We start from the raw sequence: 13,652 nt of genomic DNA on the forward strand, positions 1-13,652 counted from the left end.
AAAAATAGACATATACACCAATGGAACAGAATAGAAAACTCAAATAAAGCCACATGCCTACAATCATCTGATCTTTGACAGACCAACAAAAGAAAGCAATCTCGGAGAAAGTATCCCTTATTCAATGAATGGTGCTGAGATAAGTGGCTGGCTAAATGGAGAATACTGATGCTGGACCCCTACCTTTCACCACGCACAAAAATTAACAAAACACAGATCAAAGGTTTAACTTTGAGAGCTCAAACTATGAAATCCTACAAGACAACCTAAAAAATACATTTCTGAACATCAGTTGTGGCAAAGAATTTTTGGCTAAGTCCTCAAAACACAATAACAACAAAAACAGAAATAGACAAGCAGGACCTAATTAAACGGAAGAGCTTCTTCATAGCAAAAGAAACTACCAACAAAGTAAGCAGAAAACCTACAGAATGGGAGAAGATTCACAAACTATGCATCTGGCAAAGGACTAATATTCATAATCTGTAGGAAACTTAACAAGCAAAAAGCAACTTCATTTAAAAATAGGCACGTGACATGAATAGACGCATAGAGAGACAACATACAAGTGACCAACAAACATATGAAAAACTGCTCAGCAGCACCAATCGGAGAAATGCAAATCAAAGCCACAATGAGATACCATCTCACACCAGTCAGAATGGCTACTAAAAAGCTGAACAACAGATGCTGACAAGCCTATGGAGAAAGGGAAATGCTTATATACAGCTAGTGGGAATGTAAATTGCCCAGCCATTTTGGAAAGCAGTTTGAGAATTTCTCAAAGAACTAAAAACAGAGCTACCTTTTAACCCAGCAATCCCATTACTTGTAATATACTCAAAGGAAAATGAATCTTTCTACCAAAAAGACATGCACTGATATGTTCATCACTGTATTATTCACAATAGCAAAGACATGGAATCAAGCCAGGTGTCCATCAATGTTAGACTGAATAAAGAAAATGTGGTACATAGACAGTGTGAAATACTATTTTTCCATTAAAAGAATGAAATCATGTCTTCTGCAGCAACCTGAATGCAATTGGAGGCCATAATCGTAAGCAAGTTAATGAAGGAACAGAAAACCAAATGCTGCATGTTCTCACTTATAAGTGGGAGCTAAGCATTAAGCATACGTGGAGATAAATATGGGAACAATAGACACTACAGACTACTGGGGTTGGGGCAAGAAAGAGGAGGGAGGGATTTGTCAAAAAACTACCTATTGGGTACTGTGCTCACTACCTAGATGATGGGCTTTGTGCCCCAAACCTCAGCATCACATAGTAGTCCAACCTAACAAACCTACACATGTGCCCCTGCTATCAAAAATAAAAGTTGAAATTTTTAAAAGAAAGAAGAAAAAGCAATGAAAGAAACTTGATTCTTTGAAAAGATTTTTAAAAATTGAAAACCTAGAGGTTTGTCAAGACTGACAAAAAAAGAGAAAAGACAAATTATCATCATGAACTCAACCCAGGTTATCACTAAAACACTATAGACATCCACAGAATATAAAGGACTACTGCAAACAATTCTACACATATAAATTTGACAATTTAGATAAAATGGATCAATTCCTTTAATAACACAAACTACCACAGTTCACTCAGTGTGAAATAACTAGTTTTACAGCCCTGAAACTATTATTTGAATTCTTAATTTCAACGCTTCCAAAAAATAAATCTTTAGTCCCAGATGGTTTCACTGTAGATTATGCCAAATGTTTAAAGAAGAATTAACATCAATATTACACAGTCTCCTCCAGAAAACGGAAGAGGTAGAAAACACTTCCCAATTTATTTTATAAAACTAGCATTACCAATACCAATCAAAAACAGTATCATAAAAATCGCTACAGACCAATATCCCTCATGACCATCAACACAAAATTTTCAACCAAATATTGACAAACAGAATTCAGCAATACAAAACGAAGTATACACCATAACCAAGTTGGGATAACTCCAAGGATGCCAAGCTGGTTTAGTATCAAAAGCTGATTTAACCTTGATTCATTATTTTTTAATAATAAGCTAAAAAAGAATGAATCAAGGTCATATCAATGGACACAGAAAAAGCATTTGACAAACTTCAATAATTATTGTAAAAGCTCTCAAAAAATGGGAATAGAAGGGAACTTCCTTGAAATAATAAAGAGCCTACAGCTTACCTTATACTTAATGTTATACTTGAAAGCCTACAGCTGACATTATATTTAATGGTGAAAGACAGGAATGAGGCAACAAAATTCACTCTTACTATGCTAATTCAACATAGTGCTGGAAGTCCCAGAGAGTGCAATGATAAAAAGAAGCAGAAGGCACAGACTGGAAAGAAAGAAATACAGGTATCCCTATTTGCAAATTACATGACTCTGCAGAAACTACCAACAAATCTCCTCAAAGCAGTCCAAGACAAAAGGACGTGAATTTAACACAAACTCTGGTACATCAAAACAATGGAATGTGATTTAGTGCTAAAAAGAAATGGCTATCAAGTCATGAAAAGGCATGGAGGAGCCTTAGATGCATGTTACTAAGTGAAAGATGACTGTCTGAAAAGGCTAGAGTATAATTTCAACTATATGACATTCTGGAAAAGGCAATACTACAGACACAATGAAAAAAATCAATGGATGCCAGGGGCTGGAGGAAGGGATAAACAGGCAGAGCACAGGGGATTTTTAGGACAGTGGAAAATACGCTAATACTGAAATGATAGATATATGTCATTATACGTTTGTCCAAACTCATAAAATGTACAACACCAGGATAAGACCCTAATGTGAAGCTATGAACTTGCGATGACAATGTATCATGTAAGTTCATAGATTATTATAATGTACCACCTCTGGTGGGGGATGTTGCTAATAAGGAGTTAGGGGAGTATATAGGAACCTGTACCTTCCTCTCAATTTTGCTGTGAACCTAAGACTGCTCTAAAAGTCCTTTTAAAAAGGATGTATAGAATACATCACAGGAAGATTTCCTTTTGTTTTGGGTTCCACCAGAGCACTAATTTTTTTAAGGGTTACATGAATGGATAATTTGTAGAAATATACATAATATTACCAGTATTGATTATAGTTGCAAAGAGTGCACCTGTTCAGATTGATTGACTTGTATTTAACCTTTAGATTGAAATGCCCCATTTTCAGTAGGAAAATCTCAAATTGTTTTTCTACGGAAAAAACTGTTTTAAGCCTCCCTTACTTTCCTTAAATTAGGTCATGTTCAATACTTAGAAAAACAAAAAGAGAATGTTTAAGAACAATGTGATTGCTTACAGGACATCTATTTTTCAAGCTGGATACTGTGAGTGGGAATCAATTTATGTTACTGAGCTATTTGAGCCTCCAGTAAAACCTTATTCTTTTGCTCTTCTACTTATGATTATCCTTAGCTTTTTTTTTTTTTGAGATGGAGTCTTGCTCTGTCACCCAGGCTGGAGTGCAGTGGTGCAATCTTGGCTCACAGCAACCTCCGCCTCCCAGGTTCAAGCTATTCTCCTGTCTCAGCCTCCGAGTAGCTGGGACCACAGGCATGTGCCACTATGCCTGGCTAATTTTTGTATTTTTATTAGAGACGAGGTTTCACCATGCTGGCCAGGCTAGTCTGGAAAGCCTGAGCTCATGATCCGCCTGCCTCGGCCTTCCAAAGTGCAAGGGTTACAGGTGTGAGCCACCATGCCCAGTCCATCATCCGTAGCTTTTAATATGGCCCACAATTAAATGCAAATGATTCTGACCCCTTCTTATAAAGCAGAGGAATGATTCATTTAAAAAAAAAATCTTTTCAAAAGCATTTATCTCAGGTTTGTTTGAAATAGCGATTACCTTTCCATCTTGAATAAAATTCAAGTTTACAAAATAAATAAATGAATAAAATTCAAGTTTACAAAATTAGCCACAATTGTTTCAGAACACATTTATTACATATATCCATATATCTTTACATACTGTGAGTAGTACTCAGCCACCTACTTGTTTATTCTATTCAATAGCTATGGTACTCACTGTTACACATTGGGCTACGTCTATAAAGTAGAACCATGTATCTTAAGATCCTCACAGGCAGTGAGAACACTGAAACTGCAGTGGGTCTACTAATTGCTTGCTATGTCACGGTTGTAAATGAGCAAGCATGTGTCAGGACAGGTAGAGGAAGTCAGCAGAAATAATTCTTTTTAAAAGAAATTTATGACCAGACTGGGCAATATAGCAAGACCTCATCTTCATGCATACACAAAAATTACCTGGGCATGGTGGCACATGTCTGTAGTCCTAGCAACTAGGGATGCTGAGGTGGGGGGATCAATTGAGCTCAAGAGTTCAGAGTTGCAATGAGCTAGGACCACATCACCACACTCCAACCTGGGCAGCAGAGCCAAACCCTGTCAGTCAATTAATAAAGTAGAACTAGTGGGGTTGTATGTAAGTCTAATCACATCATCATGAAATTGAACAAGGAGCTCAAGAGGACCATCTCATAGCTTGTGGTATGCCAACTAAAGGTAAGCCCAAAATGAAGTGTCAAGAACAAGTTCCATGGACAACAAAATAAACCAAAATGCAATACAATATTTTAGAAATTAGGAATCTTTTATTTGTACCATGATGCTAAAAAGTGCATTTGAATAGAGGCATAGTAATAAAAAGGCATTATGCCACACAAGCTATGAATATAAGCATGAAACTTTGTCATATTTCTGACAGTGAGAGATGTCTGAATCCCAGAAAATTTACCTTCAGGCAGCTTGGCACATTTGTAACTCAGCAAATTACAAGAACATTATGTCTGACATTTTCTGTGAATGGCACAAGCTTCCAACTTGCTTCTGCTTATGTGGAAATTGGATTAAAATGGAATAGACATTTTTGTAAGGTGAGCAATACTGCCTAAATGTATCATACAAAGCACTTTCCTCTTACCTCATTAAGGTGCTTTGTTCTGAAAACAGACTGTTAGCCATTATCATAATTATAATCCTAATTGCTCCATTTATGAAGCGCCTATCACATGCCAGATACTAAATTTGCTACTTTCTAGATGTTGTCACATTTGTCCTCACAATAATCCTATGAGGTACTATCACCAACCCATTTTATAGAAGAGGAAACTGAGGCTCAGAATGGCATGGCTAATCTAAGGTCACAAGAGAGAGTACCATATCACCAAACAAAAGTCAACACCTCATATATGCTTAGAAAATGGAGGAAGGAGAAGCTGGTTGCCTCTGGGAAGTTAAGACTGAGAGGTGGTGGGTGAACAAGCAGAACTTTCATTTTTGTATCTCTCTCTACTGCTTCATTTTATTTTTTACAAAGAGTATGGATTACTTTTATAATAAAAACAATTTAATTCTTTAGTCTGATAAAACACCTGCTATATAAAAACACCAAATCCCTTGAGAGCTAAACACACAACAGGCACTAAGTAAGCACTAGACAGAACTGAATCAGATTAAAATATCTTGTTCTTTTTAAAAATGAAGTAACTGAAAGTAGCTAAATAATGTGGTTTATACTTATAAAATATCATTAGATACTATACACATATATGTATATAAACATATCCTTATATAAAATGTAAAAAATATATCTAAGGAATATTTAGCATTGTTTGCCATAAAAAAGATCAGTCATTCTCAACTTCTGCTGCATAACTGAATTTCCATGAAGTTTTGTTTTTAATGATGAAAACTTACTCTTAATCAGGTAGGAAGTAGGACTTAACTCTGGGGGCAGAGCTCTGTCACAGGACCCAATTGAGGACTGGTCATAAACCAGATCTGGAAGTATCCCCCAATTTGATATGCCCACCAACCTGCCATGTTTACCATTCCTGTGGTAAACATGAAGTTGTCATACCTTGCCATGACAAAGACCCAATGACCTGAAAGTTATCACTCCTTTTCTAGAAATGTCTACCCCTTAACCTGCATGTAATTAGAAATGGGTAGAACTATAACCGCAAAACTGTTTCTGAGTTGCTATGCCCAGCACATTGCCCACGGGGTAGCCCTGCTCTGCAGAAGTAGTCACAGAGCCATAGCACTTCTGCTTCTTCAATAAAGCAATCTCTTCTACCACCAGCTTGCCTTTGAATTATTTCCTAGGCAAAGTCAAGAACCCTCCCAGGTTAAGCCCCATTTTAGGGCTCACCTATCCTGCATCATTACTCCAGCTAGATGACCTGAATTTAAATTGCTAAGGTAGGATTTGGCACAGGAATTTTTTTTTAATTTCCAAAGATATTTGTTGAATAAGCCAATGATTTAGTATCCCTACAGAAATTGTTCTAAAAAAAAAAAAAAAAAAAGACAGCAATTCCACTCCTGGAACTATACCCAACATACATATGCTTATATTTACCAAAAGACATACACTAGTCCGATAACAGCACTATTCATAATATTCCAAAACTAGAAACCAGCCAAAAGCCTAGAGACAGAAGGATGGATAAATGAGAATATTCACACAATAGAATGTTATAAAGCAATCTACGGCTACAAGCAACAGTAAGGATGAGTCCATAAATTAAATGTTGAGAAAAAGTATTCAGATATAAAAAAGTATATACTGTTTTATTCCATTAACATAAAATTTAAGAACTAACAAAGCTAACTTTTGCTGCTGGAAATCAAGAGAGCAGTTACTCTTGGAGTGGAAAGTTTGGGGAAAAAGAAAATAAAGAGCATTTCTAGGATGCTGCTATTTTTCTGTTTCTCAATCTGGGTGCTAGTAATATGGGTATGTTCACTGGAGAAAAACTGAGCTGTACTCTTAACACTATATGCACTTTACTGTACTATGTTATACAGCAATATAATAAAAGGTACAATAGGCAGTTGAACATTTTGAAACAAAGACATAATAAAATTTTAAAAATATAATAAAGGAAAGGGTGATGTAATAGGGAGGGAAGGAGTAATAGATGCAGGCATCGAGATCCTGGCACTAGACTGAGATAAACTCAGGCTCGTCTTTTGACCTGAAGGCCGTCTGTGTCATAGATTCTATCTTACCTTTCTTGCAGAGTCATCGTCAGAATTATGTAACATATGTATGTAAAGCATAGCACTTGGCACTTGGTTCAATAAGGGTTCATTCATCTCCATTCCTTCCTTGACTCAAAGGAAAATATGAAAATAAGTTTCATAGAAAGCCAACTGCTATATTCTTAAATGTAGTAAGGGTATATAACCAATGTATAACTCAGTATCAGTGTGAGCATACAAGATACAATGGAATGTTGACACCAGTTCAGAATTACATAATCCCAGAGGATTTTTAGGTATTTCCATTTTGCATGCTTTTCTGCAGTGAGAACACAAATGGTGGTAGAGACTGAGCTTGTTCTCAGTGCCTCCTCCCCTGCAACCTTATCCATGGGATGGACAATGTAATGTCTAAGAAAACACTGGTGTGACACACTGTTCAACACCCTGGATCTGCTGTGTTACTGAAGAAAGGATGATAAAACTCCAGGAGCCAAATCCAGATGCAACAGGAAGAACATCTGGGTATTAAAGGATTTCAAGCTGAATGGGAGTAAGCACTAGTATATTCTCATTTAAAAGGCAGCCCATTATCTGATGCCGCGAGAGGAGCTGGCATGGCTTGTCATAGTGCTCTGATAGCAGAGAACATCTGCCCTCACATCCACTTCTCATCTGGGCTTCAGAGCAGATGAGATTTAGAGAAGATTGAGAGGGGCAAAGGTTGAAATCTAAGACAAATAAGCAAAATTTTAAATTAACTAGCATTCTTCACACAAAGAGAAAAGTAGGGGACATTTCAACAACCGTTAACTGTGTTTGAATCAAAAGATGAAGGATCTATGGAGAAAAATAACAGAAATAGATGGGCAACAAAACCAAAAGTGATAAACCTTACTCCGTGGTTTTAATGCCCTGCCTACTGGTTTACCTACTGCTTTCCCAAGCAAGAATGATGCCTTCTTGACTGACTTTATGTTGCTTGTAGAAAAAATAGAGTGAGGATATAATCACTATCATTTCTGATGGCAATTTAAAAAAATGCCTGGAAATAGAAGTATTTGGATGAATACAGTTGTTTTATATTCCACAGTCTTCTAATACGACCTTTGGCTACTGGGGTCAATTGCAAATGAGTCTAAATGTCAGGGATCATGATCGTCCCCAAAATAGATACTAAGAAAATTTGGTGGCAGTTACATGGCTATGAAAGATCAATATATTACATGACAGTCTTCTAAATATCAGAAAGGATGATAAAGACAATAGTAAAATATCGTAACTTTGCTCTTTACCTTGAAATCTTTAAAAATTTAATTTTCTGGCGTCTTCCAAAAAGTAAATTGATTGCATACAAAAACTGGGTCAGGTCTATGGCTAAGAAATAATTTAAAAGGCCTGTTTACATGCCATACTTTCACATACTATCTACTAAGAAAACAGAAATGGGATATGGAGGTTTCTGGTTTATTCTTAGAGTGATTATAATGGAAAAACATAGAAAAGAGACTAATAAGGTGACAGAATTTGCTCTTCTGTAGTGGGGGTCAGCAATTTGTTTCTGTAAAGGGAAAGATAAGTTCCTTAGAATTTGTAGGCCACATAATTTCTGGCACAACTACTCAAAATTCAGCCAAAGCAGCATGAAAGAAGCCACAGATGATATATATGTGAATGAGTATGGCTGTATTCTAATAAAAGTTTATTTTCAAAACAGGTAGCAAATATTTAGCCTGAGGATCATCATTTGCCAACCCATACTTTAGAGAGTACTAGGAAAACCACCTTCCTATCCAGTGAAATGTATCAAACACCCATTTTTATAAATTTAGCCATGAGAAGTTATCAGTCCTCAATGCCATATTAAAAGCTTGGGCACTTATTCTCATAAGATATTAAGCTTCCTCTTTAAGTCTTCTTATACTTAGGAAAAAAACAGAAGACCTTCTTTATTGATATTTAAGCAACTATTTCACCTGTTTTCATAAGCTTAGAAAGCATAATATCAAAACCTTAAAATGAGTGAAAGATAAACCCTTGACACAAAATAGAATTCTTAAGGGAAGAAAAACTAGTCTATGTGACTGATTCAAACATGATTCATTCCAAGGCAACAAAAAGACTTATAATCTAAAATATGCAGGCAAATAAAAAAGAATAAAATAATGTCTTTTGCAGCAACTTGGATGGAACTGGAGGTCATTATCATAAGTGAAGTCACTCAGGAATGAAGAACTAAAGACTGCACATTCTCACTTATAAGTGGAAGCCAAGCTATGGGCATGCAAAGGCATATGGAGTGGTATAATAGACACTGGAGACTCAGAAGTGAGGAGGGTGGGAGGGAGCTGAGGGCCAAAAATCTACCTATAGGGCACAAAGTACACTACTCAGGGAACGGGTCATTAAAATCCCATATTAATCACTATCCAATTCACCCACGTAACTGAAAACCACTTGCATCCCTACAGCTATTGAAACAAAATAATTACAATTAAAAAATAAAGATGTAGGCAGGCAAGACAACTTTGTTCCTTTCTCCTTTCAATGACACTATAAAAAACAGTAAGAGTTAGAAACTCTTACCGTTAGAGAAGTCAAAAAAAAAAAAAAAATGGTGTGGGAAGATGCCAGGAGAGCATGCCTGTGGCTACAGACCTTAGACAAAGCCGGCCACATCCATTTTTCCAAGAGGTGGTGAATTATGGGAGAGAAGACCAATAATCCCTTTTTTGTAACAGACTGGAGTGGGTGCACTGATGGCAAGAGCTTCCCTGATCTTTAACCAACTGTGAGCTAACTGGACAGCTATAGTAAAATAAAAGGTGGGAATATTTACCCCATCAAACTATAGGACTAAGACCAGGACAGATGTGGGAATTGTGGTCCTAAAACAGGATTTAATGTTATAAACCCTAGAATTGTTTAGAAATGATATAATTAACAAAACTGGAAAGACAAGTGAAAAAGGAATTATGTATGATGTTTTTTCCTTCTTTAATAGAAATTAGGTAAAGCTGGCAAATCAAGCAGTAAAGGTATACATATGCTTAACAGCCAGAAGATCTATAAAGATCATGGTGAGTCCTAGGTCTCCATAAGGCTCCTATGATGAATTTCCACAGTGCATTAGTAGGTAAAATATTTTCTCCAAACACATTACAGCCTTTGGATTTTCTTTATGGCAAATGATGTAAAGAGAAGTATTTGATCTTTGTAGAGAAATTTCTCTAGAAACAAGTTATTGAAATGCAGATAGAAGAAACACTGATGGAAATGGCAAAAGCAGGGAATCTCAAACTGTGGGATGAAGATATTATATGGGGATATGGGCACTTTTATGAAGATTGTGGCTTCCAAAAATATTGCTACATTTTTAGGCCTTGAACATTTATATATTTGTGAAATTTTTCATAAAGATCTTTATTAGAAAAAATAAGAATTTTGTTTTATAATGAGACAAGTTTTAATAGAGTAACCGACTGGCAGTTCATAAGACATAAAGGTGTTAGAGTTGCCAATTAAAAAAACTCCATGTTAGGTGTGAGGAAAACACTAATACATTGTTGCTGGGAATATAAATTAGCATATTATTTTAGACAGTTATTTGGTGGTATCTTTGAAATTTAGCGCTTGCAATCCTAATAATTTATTTAATCTGCTCAAAGAAAGACCAGCTAAATACATTATGGTATAGTCAGGAGAATTTTATTACCAATCTATACATTTTAAAGTCATATGTGTCACATATATATTATATATGTATTCTGTATGTAAACACTTGTATATGAAAAGAAAATATCTGAAAGGATATAAAATAGGAGTATGAAAGATTTCTTTCAACATGGTTTGACTTTATAATATGTATTTTTATAGTTAAAAATGAAATAAATATCATATTTAAGATATAGTATCAATGTTTAAATTTTTTTTTAGACCACAGAATCAAACATCAGGATTGGAAGGGACGTACAAGGACACCATAGCCAACTCATTCTATGAATATTTCTCCTCCAGAGATTGTAGAAATATAGTTGCCCAGTCTTCTTCAACCTGTGAATTCTGAGAATTCACAACCTCCTGGTGCCTAAGTATTGGTGGTTCTGGCAGGAAGATCCCAGAACCAATTCACCCTATCATAGTCTTATACTCCAAAGCCAATGGCCACCACGCGAGTAGGAATGAAGAATTGTACTGGCCACCTAACCACTGCAGAACGCCAAGGAGCAAGGGTGCTTTCATGACAAATCAGCTTTCCTTGGAAAGGGCAGACAAGGCTGCAACAGAGACACTATGTGGCAGCAAGAAGCAATGGCAATGGAGGACTGATCAGTTACCCAGCTACCTCCTCATGTGAGGTTTGGTGTAGGACTGACCTCTTCGGTCAGAGACTCCAGAGTCCTTCAGCAATTTGGGGAGAAGAGGGAATCATGACGAGCTTCCAAAGGGAGATACTAGACACCCTGTTTTAAGAGCAGATAGGAGCCCAAATGATTAATTTTTTACAAATAAAGTATGTAACTATCTTTTTTACTCCAAAATTATGGAGCATGTCTTACCAGACATATTGAAATACAATGCATAACCTTATCCTAGACAACACAGTCAAGAATAATTTGAGATGGAAAAGAGAACAGGAAGAGTAATCTCAAATTATGGCAATGATCTGATTCATTCCAGAGGTTTCTAGAACTCCATCTGAGATATTGGTAAAAGGCTCTGAAGGGATTAAGTGCCTGATTCATCAGTATCAGGTGGACAGTTGGAACAGTCATTTGGTTTTTAAAAGTAGCCCTATGAAGGTGAGAACTCAACTTTTCTGATATACTGGGAAACTCCCAAAGAAGGCAGTATTTCATATTCATACTGATTGACCTGTGGCTGCTGAAGCCACTAGAATACAGAGAATCCAAGCATACCGTCTACCCATTCTACCCGGAAGTCAAAATTCAGGACTTCCATTCTCCCAAACTGCCACTCACCACAAAGGAGGGAGAGCACCAGTGTGAGTCAAGACCAAGGACACAGGCCATATTTTTAACAGATCATTGAAAGCAGCAAAGAGGTTAAAAAATCTATCCTCTGAGTAGGGAGCTTTCCATACTTTCATTTTAGGTGCGTCTCTTTCCTCCCATAGGCTGCTTTTCTCATAGAGCTTGTTTGATAAAATTGACCCAAAAGGTTCCTCTTTTCCGTGGGAAGTACCTGAACCATCAGTCTCTCCATCCCCCACAGCATGAAGCCGGAGCCAGCATGGGCTCAGAGGACAGGTCCAACAGGCAGCTAGGCAGGCTCTGAGCAGGAAAACAGAACCCCTCACAACCCAAGTGGTCCCGTCTGCTTCACTACATGCCCTCGTCAGAAATAAGACATAAATTCCTCTTATTCCTCAAATATCCCTTCAGCCACATATACCTGACAGTTGGCGCCAGAACAAAATTTAGGATCGTAGCCAAATATCCTCAGATTCAACCAATAGGCATCTGCAAAAAATTGTGAGGGTAGCTCTTTGGGACTAGCAAAAATATTTTGCCTCAAAGTTCTATGCTTTTCTTATAAGAAAGGTAATCATCTTGCTCTATAATGACAATCAAAGTGATAATATATTCATTTCTCCTAAAACCTAGGTTATGCCTGGTAGTAAATTAGATATTTCAGGAAACACACTCTTCTGTCATTGACTGACTGAAGTGCTATTTACCTCCAGAGTAAAAATCTAAAAAATGACCTCCATGTAACCTCAAAAAAAAAAAAAGTATGATGTCTCGTGAAACAACCAAGTATGACTCAGACACCAGAGCCAACGTGGCTGAGTAAAAACACAACAAAAAACAGATAAGCTGAGGAGTACTTTCTGCTAATAGAGAGTCATTATTTTACAGGCCTGGGCAAAAACCTTTATTTGGGAAAGGGCTTCATTTCCGATAGTCTCAGTGAAGCTGGTGAGTCGTGTTGCCCCGATCCCCGGCCCACAGGGACAGCCAGGTGACCCAGACTGGCTAATTTGAGTACTCTCTTCCCCTAGCTACCATAATCATTTCAGAGATGGGCACGTGGGTCTAACCAGGGTCTTTTCTGCAAGTGAAAAATAATCATGGAGTTAAATCCTGTTTCACAGGCTGCAATTATGTAAAATCAGAATTGCCAAGCACCACCTTTTCAGTTACATGAAATAAGTCATCTACAGAAGAAGAAAATCAGGTCAGTGAAAGAGAAGCAGAGTCTAGAGGTAGCAGCATAGCCCTAATAAGGCCCTTCTAGCCACCAGATCCAGCCATGCCTTAAGTTAGTCTCACCTTGGACTTGTCAATTACTTGCCCATCTCCCCTGATCCTTTTTGGCTTGGATTTCTACCATTTGTCTATAATAATCCTGAATAATACAACTGCCGCAGCTGACAAAAACAAGCTGTTTAAAAATTTTACCTTAGAAATGAAAATTTGGAGGTGGATCCAAGATGGCCGTTTAGGAACAGCTCAGGATTGCAGCTCCCAGTGAAAGCGCAGAGGGTGAGTGGACGCCGTGTTTTTATTGCCCACAGACTAGGAAATTCCCGGGCAGAGGTGCTCCACGGTCACCAGCGCGGCTGTTTCGGCCAGCGCCGCTGCTTTGCCCCGCGCGGCTGCTTTGCCCCGCGCGGCTGCTTTG

This window comes from Cebus imitator, unplaced genomic scaffold (genome assembly GCF_001604975.1).
Source record: "Cebus imitator isolate Cc_AM_T3 unplaced genomic scaffold, Cebus_imitator-1.0 Scaffold94, whole genome shotgun sequence".
NCBI classification, from domain to species: Eukaryota; Metazoa; Chordata; class Mammalia; order Primates; family Cebidae; genus Cebus; species Cebus imitator.